Raw genomic sequence first — 8,760 nt, forward strand, 5'->3', positions numbered from 1 at the left:
CTCGAATGCTTTACGTCTTTTCAGAGGAAGAGACTTGGATTCAAATGCTTTACGTCTGTTCAGAGGAAGAGACTAGGACTCGAATGCTTTAACGTCTGTTCAGTAGAAGAGACTTGGACTCAAATGCTTTACGTCTGTTCAGAGGAAGAGACTTGGACTCGAATGCTTTACGTTTGTTCAGAGGAAGAGACTAGGACTCGAATGCTTTACATCTGTTCAGAGGAAGAGACCTGGACTCGAATGCTTTACGTCTGTTCAGAGGAAGAAACTTGGACTCGAATGCTTTACGTCTGTTCAGAGGAAGAAACTTGGACTCGAATGCTTTACGTCTGTTCAGAGGAAGAGACTTGGACTCGAATGCTTTACGTCTGTTAAGAGGAAGAGACTTGGACTCGAATGCTTTAACGTCTGTTCAGAGGAAGAGACTTGGACTCGAATGCTTTACGTCTGTTCAGAGGAAGAGACTTGGACTCGAATGCTTTATGTCTGTTCAGAGGAAGAGACTAGGACTCGAATGCTTTAACGTCTGTTCAGAGGAAGAAACTTGGACTCGAATGCTTTACGTCTGTTCAGAGGAAAAGACTTGGACTCGAGTGCTTTACATCTGTTCAGTAGAAGATACTAGGACTCGAATGCTTTACGTCTGTTCAGAGGAAGAGACTTGGACTCAAATGCTTTACGTCTGTTCAGAGGAAGAGACTAGGACTCGAATGCTTTACGTCTGTTCAGAGGAAGAAACTTGGACTCGAATGCTTTACGTCTTTTCAGAGGAAGAGACTTGGATTCAAATGCTTTACGTCTGTTCAGAGGAAGAGACTAGGACTCGAATGCTTTAACGTCTGTTCAGTAGAAGAGACTTGGACTCGAATGCTTTACGTCTGTTCAGAGGAAGAGACTTGGACTCGAATGCTTTACGTCTGTTCAGAGGAAGAGACTTGGACTCGAATGCTTTATGTCTGTTCAGAGGAAGAGACTAGGACTCGAATGCTTTAACGTCTGTTCAGAGGAAGAAACTTGGACTCGAATGCTTTACGTCTGTTCAGAGGAAAAGACTTGGACTCGAGTGCTTTACATCTGTTCAGTAGAAGAGACTTGGACTCAAATGCTTTACGTCTGTTCAGAGGAAGAGACTTGGACTCGAATGCTTTACGTTTGTTCAGAGGAAGAGACTAGGACTCGAATGCTTTACATCTGTTCAGTAGAAGATACTAGGACTCGAATGCTTTACGTCTGTTCAGAGGAAGAGACTTGGACTCAAATGCTTTACGTCTGTTCAGAGGAAGAGACTAGGACTCGAATGCTTTACGTCTGTTCAGAGGAAGAAACTTGGACTCGAATGCTTTACGTCTTTTCAGAGGAAGAGACTTGGATTCAAATGCTTTACGTCTGTTCAGAGGAAGAGACTAGGACTCGAATGCTTTAACGTCTGTTCAGTAGAAGAGACTTGGACTCAAATGCTTTACGTCTGTTCAGAGGAAGAGACTTGGACTCGAATGCTTTACGTTTGTTCAGAGGAAGAGACTAGGACTCGAATGCTTTACATCTGTTCAGAGGAAGAGACCTGGACTCGAATGCTTTACGTCTGTTCAGAGGAAGAAACTTGGACTCGAATGCTTTACGTCTGTTCAGAGGAAGAAACTTGGACTCGAATGCTTTACGTCTGTTCAGAGGAAGAGACTTGGACTCGAATGCTTTACGTCTGTTAAGAGGAAGAGACCTGGACTCGAATGCTTTACGTCTGTTCAGAGGAAGAAACTTGGACTCGAATGCTTTACGTCTGTTCAGAGGAAGAGACTTGGACTCGAATGCTTTACGTCTGTTCAGAGGAAGAGACTTGGACTCGAATGCTTTACGTCTGTTCAGGGGAAGAGACTTGGATTCGAATGCTTTACGTCTGTTCAGAGGAAGAGACTTGGACTCGAATGCTTTAACGTCTGTTCAGTGGAAGAGATGCTCATCTATTAGTAGCTTTAGTAACACAATTCTATGGTTTTTAACTACAAACAGAAAAAATTAAAATTTGCTCATATTATACGTATATGATTAAGCAGTTTGTTTAAATGTGCTTCTCTTTTGAATGAGCTTCTATTTTACTTTGAGTGTTTATGACACTGATGTTCAAGTTTGAGAGCAATAGTCAAGGACTTTGCTACGTTATTGACATATGTCAATAACGTAGCAATTATTAGGCCTAGAGATTTGTTGACATATGTCAATTAATCTCTTAAAAGTGTTCTTTAAAGTAGATTTAACCAATCCCACACCAAATAATTTGATAGCTAGAATCATATGTTCCTGATAGTCAATTTGTTTTGAAACTTACTTTAACCTCAAACGATAGCCAAAAAATTAGTGCAACTGTCAAACAAATTTCGTGTTGTTTCAAATTTTTTTACAAAGAACATCGATATGTCAGTTATTATCATTGGTGACAGCTAAAGCCTTTTTTTGGCTTATAGCTCGAGCTAACAGAAAGCAAATGCTGGAAGAGATGTATTATTTTATTACTGTGCTCTCTGGTAGTAAGGGAGCAGTATCGCTGGTATCTCAGAGTCTGATAAGTCAGTCTGTAGTATAAGAGCAGCAGTGCTGGCAGCTCAGAGTCTGGTAAGTCAGTCTGTAGTATGAGAGCAGCAGTGCTGGTATCTCAGAGTCTGATAAGTCAGTCTGTAATATGAGAGCAGTAGTGCTGGTATCTCAGAGTCTGATAAGTCAGTCTGTAGTATAAGAGCAGCAGTGCTGGTATCTCAGAGTCTGATAAGTCAGTCTGTAGTATAAGAGCAGCAGTGCTGGTATCTCAGAGTCTGATAAGTCAGTCTGTAGTATAAGAGCTGCAGTGCTGGTATCTCAGAGTCTGGTAAGTCAGTCTGTAATATGAGAGCAGCAGTGCTGGTATCTCAGAGTCTGGTAAGTCAGTCTGCAGTATAAGAGCTGCAGTGGTGGTATCTCAGCGTCTGATAAGTCAGTCTGTAGTATAAGAGCAGCAGTGCTGGTAGCTCAGAGTCTGGTAAGTCAGTCTGTAATATGAGAGCAGCAGTGTTGGTATCTCAGCGTCTGATAAGTCAGTCTGTAGTATGGGAGCAGCAGTGCTGGTATCTCAGAGTCTGATAAGTCAGTCTGTAGTATGAGAGCAGCAGTGCTGGTATCTCAGAGTCTGATAAGTCATTCTGTAGTATGAGAGCAGCAGTGCTGGTATCTCAGAGTCTGATAAGTCAGTCTGTAGTATAAGAGCAGCAGTGCTGGTAGCTCAGAGTCTGGTAAGTCAGTCTGTAATATGAGAGCAGCAGTGCTGGTATCTCAGAGTCTGATAAGTCAGTCTGTAGTATAAGAGCAGCAGTGCTGGTATTTCAGAGTCTGATAAGTCAATCTGTAGTATAAGAGCAGCAGTGCTGGTATCTCAGAGTCTGATAAGTCAGTCTGTAGTATAAGAGCAGCAGCGCTGGTAGCTCAGAGTCTGGTAAGTCATTCTGTAGTATAAGATCAGCAGTGCTGGTAGCTCAGAGTCTGGTAAGTCATTCTGTAGTATAAGATCAGCAGTGCTGGTAGCTCAGAGTCTGGTAAGTCAGTCTGTAATATGAGAGCAGCAGTGCTGGTATCTCAGAGTCTGATAAGTCAGTCTGTAGTATGAGAGCAGCAGTGCTGGTATCTCAGAGTCTGGTAAGTCAGTCTGCAGTATAAGAGCTGCAGTGGTGGTATCTCAGCGTCTGATAAGTCAGTTTGTAGTATAAGAGCAGCAGTGCTGGTATCTCAGCGTCTGGTAAGTCAGTCTGTAGTATAAGAGCAGCAGTGCTGGTAGCTCAGAGTCTGATAAGTCAGTCTGTAGTATAAGAGCAGCAGTGCTGGTAGCTCAGAGTCTGATAAGTCAGTCTGTAGTATGAGAGCAGCAGTGCTGGTATCTCAGAGTCTGATAAGTCAGTCTGTAGTATAAGAGCTGCAGTGCTGGTATCTCAGAGTCTGATAAGTCAGTCTGTAGTATAAGAGCAGCAGTGCTGGTATCTCAGAGTCTGGTAAGTCAGTCTGTAGTATAAGAGCTGCAGTGCTGGTATCTCAGAGTCTGATAAGTCAGTCTGTAGTATAAGAGCAGCAGTGCTGGTATCTCAGAGTCTGATAAGTCAGTCTGTAGTATAAGAGCTGCAGTGCTGGTATCTCAGTCTGGTAAGTCAGTCTGTAGTATGAGAGCAGCAGTGCTGGTATCTCAGAGTCTGATAAGTCAGTCTGTAGTATAAGAGCAGCAGTGCTGGTATCTCAGAGCTAGCCATCAACCTATTTCACCTTCTTGAGAAGTTCAAAGTCATTTAGCTTATGGCTCAAAGTTGTCCTGAATTTAAAACCAAAATAAAAAACCTTTGTGTTCCGTAAATACCTGTATATTATATTGCTATCAACAGACCATATTTGACTGATTCCTGACAAGTGTTACCCTCTAGCAAAGTATCTGTCTGCCTGTTTTAGATTTTAGTCATTGCGCCTCTGAAAGTTGGCCAAATTAATACTGCTGACAGCTTTTCATTTATTTTTGTAATCAAAAATAATTTCGATACCTTTAAAAGCTTTTTACAAGATTCCACGTCTCAATGTACGTACTTGGCTCGCTGTTATTGGCCACTTAGTTGTTATTTAACAGTTTTGCGTTTGAGCGCCAAGAACACTGTCAAATATTACAGCTTCTATATTTTTCCATTTTGTACAACCCATACATATTATGATGGAAGATGAGCCGTGAGTAAAGCTACTATGACCAAGACGGCCCATCTGTAATGAGAAAGTTACAAGTTTAAAACTTTTAAAAGGTTAATAGCAGTAATATGTTGCATAGTCACCAAAGTGAAAGCTAACCAGGTAAATTATTCAATACGTTGCATAGTCACCAAAGTGAAAGCTAACCAGGTAAGTTATTCAATACGTTGCATAGTCACCAAAGTGAAAGCTAACCTGGTAAGTTATTCAATACGTTGCATAGTCACCAAAGTGAAAGTTAACCAGGTAAGTTATTCAATATGTTGCATAGTCACCAAAGTGAAAGCTAACCAGGTAAGTTATTCAATACGTTGCATAGTCACCAAAGTGAAAGCTAACCAGGTAAGCTATTCAATATGTTGCATAGTCACCAAAGTGAAAGCTAACTCGGAATCAATTTAATGTATCGTCAAACAAACTGCAAAATAAAGTAAACAAATACAGCTCCAGATTTTTCCTTGTTGAAATTTGAAAAAATTCTCATATCATCATATATATAGATAGCATAAGTACCAGCATCTCTTATCATCATATATATTGATAGCATAAGTACCAGCATCTCATATAATCATATATATTGATAGCATAAGTACCAGCATCTCGTATCATCATATATATTGATAGTATAAGTACCAGCATCTCTTATCATCATATATATTGGTAGCATAAGTACCAGCATCTCATATCATCATATATATGGATAGCATAAGTACCAGCATCTCATATCATCATATATATTGATAGCATAAGTACCAGCATCTCATATCATCATATATATTGATAGCATAAGTACCAGCATCTCATATCATCATATATATTGATAGCATAAGTACCAGCATCTCATATCATCATATATATTGATAGCATAAGTGCCAGCATCTCATATCATCATATATATGGATAGCATAAGTACCAGCATCTCATATCATCATATATATTGATAGCATAAGTACCAGCATCTCATATCATCATATATATGGATAGCATAAGTACCAGCATCTCATATCATCCTATATATTGATAGCATAAGTACCAGCATCTCATATCATCATATATATGGATAGCATAAGTACCAGCATCTCATATCATCCTATATATTGATAGCATAAGTACCAGCATCTCATATCATCATATATATGGATAGCATAAGTACCAGCATCTCATATCATCATATATATTGATAGCATAAGTACCAGCATCTCATATCATCATATATATTGATAGCATAAGTACCAGCATCTCATATCATCATATATATGGATAGCATAAGTACCAGCATCTCATATCATCATATATATTGATAGCATAAGTACCAGCATCTCTTATCATCATATATATTGATAGCATAAGTGCCAGCATCTCATATCATCATATATATGGATAGCATAAGTACCAGCATCTCAAAGCATCGCCATTAAACCCGATTTTGCTCAAATGGCTTTTTCCGCACCTTGAAATGCGGAAACTATCCAATCATTTGATGTCAGCTTATTACCACATCCAACTGAATAGCTTGTCAAACCTGATGATTTGCATATTTTAAATTAATCAACTTTAATGAAACTGAGAATCTGAAGCGATGATTTGGTGCATCAATGGAGAAGCAGCTTTTTTAGAATAACTTTTGCTCTACATGGCTTCATTTAAAACTATTTTTGTTGCTTTTTCAATAGACCATTTTCTAGAGTTTAGCATAGTGATTATAGCTTCTTTTTAAAGTGACACTCGCCAAGCCTAAAGGCATTAAACGTTTTTCGAGTCCCTCATTATATTTTCTCGAGTATATATTGGAGCGCAGTGTCGAAGAACCCAAAAATGCGTTATGAATGATATTCAAGTTAAATACAGAGTAGTATGTAATAATCCTCAATGAAAAAGTAGGGAAGAGTATAGTTCCTATTGGAAAAAGTTCGTTTCCTACTAAAACGGCTCGTTAGTTGATTCGCTGCTTCCTCCAGTTGCTATAGATACCTGTAAACGCTATCGCCGCAAAAAGCAAGCTGAATTGAAATTCACTGTTACTAATATTTCCTTATTGTGCTAACTACTTGTTGTTTGTATTTATAACGGACACTATTCTTGTTGCGACAGCTTTTAATGTTAGAAAAATGTTTTTAAAAATTAAACAGTAGGAGGTGTAAAACAATACAAAGTATGTAATAGCTATTCACAGTTTTGTTTCAACACACAAAAGCAACGTTTTGTAACCATTTTTGTAACCCTACAATTTTTTCTTTCCACAAAAAGACTATGTGATACTCGATAATAGCAGTACGCGTGCAACAAAACAGACTATGTGACACATGCTCACTGTATGCATACAACGCAAAGTAGGTGATACTTGTAACAATTGACAGTAGATCTACAACACAGAGTTTGTGATACTTTGTGTTGTGCATGCATACCTATTGTGAACAGGTATGTCATCACCATTTACATTAGACATAAAACACAATAAATACTTATTATCAGTGGGTATATAAGACAGAGTATATGTAACCTGTTTCAACAAGAAGAGTGACATAAGAGTATAGATTAGAGATCACGATGAGAAATCTGACAAATGAAATGAAAACATTTACTTCAAGCATCTGTCCTTGTCAATACAAGGAATTACAGAATCATCAGTTAATTTGTTAGTGAAAAGGTGATGATATCTGCGGCCTCGAGAGTTATACATCTCTGGTGGTACCACTTCTCGCAAGTACTTCACTGAACCATAGATATGCCATTCTATGATAGTCATTCTCAAGCTGATGCTTGTATGGTCAGTGACACGCAGTAAACCTACAATATACCAGGCATAAAAATGTGAGCCACACCAAATAATCTCTCCATCCCGGTGTTTTCAAATATATGTCATTGTGAGACATACGACATGCCCACAATGGAAACGAACTGAGCAAAGGCAAACATGTTAACAGAAATCTAGCCTCTTACATTAAAGAAGTATTAAGGAGAAATCTTATATATACGCATTACTCAACATACAATATACCGGTACATGAGCGGATGATGGTATATACTATATACGCATTACTCAACATACAATATACCGGTACATGAGCGGATGATGGTATATACTATATACGCATTACTCAACATACAATATACCGGTACATGAGCGGATGATGGTATATACTATATACGCATTACTCAACATACAATATACCGGTACATGAGCGGATGATGGTATATACTATATACGCATTACTCAACATACAATATACCGGTACATGAGCGGATGATGGTATATACTATATACGCATTACTCAACATACAATATACCGGTACATGAGCGGATGATGGTATATACTATATACGCATTACTCAACATACAATATACCGGTACATGAGCGGATGATGGTATATACTATATACGCATTACTCAACATACAATATACCGGTACATGAGCGGATGATGGTATATACTATATACGCATTACTCAACATACAATATACCGGTACATGAGCGGATGATGGTATATACTATATACGCATTACTCAACATACAATATACCGGTACATGAGCGGATGATGGTATATACTATATACGCATTACTCAACATACAATATACCGGTACATGAGCGGATGATGGTATATACTATATACGCATTACTCAACATACAATATGCTGGTACATGAGCGGATGATGGTATATACTATATACGCATTACTCAACATACAATGTATCGGTACATGAGCGGATGATGGTATATACTATATACGCATTACTCAACATACAATATACTGGTACATGAGCGGATGATGGTATATACTATATACGCATTATTCAGCATACAATGTACCGGTACATGAGCGGATGATGGTATATACTATATACGCATTATTCAGCATACAATGTACCGGTACATGAGCAGATGATGGTATATACTATATACGCATTACTCAACATACAATATACCGGTACATGAGCAGATGATGGTATATACTATATACGCATTACTCAACATACAATATACCGGTACATGAGCAGATATTCACGGCGTTACACAATAGTT

This window comes from Watersipora subatra, chromosome 2 (genome assembly GCF_963576615.1).
Source record: "Watersipora subatra chromosome 2, tzWatSuba1.1, whole genome shotgun sequence".
Taxonomy (NCBI): Eukaryota; Metazoa; Bryozoa; class Gymnolaemata; order Cheilostomatida; family Watersiporidae; genus Watersipora; species Watersipora subatra.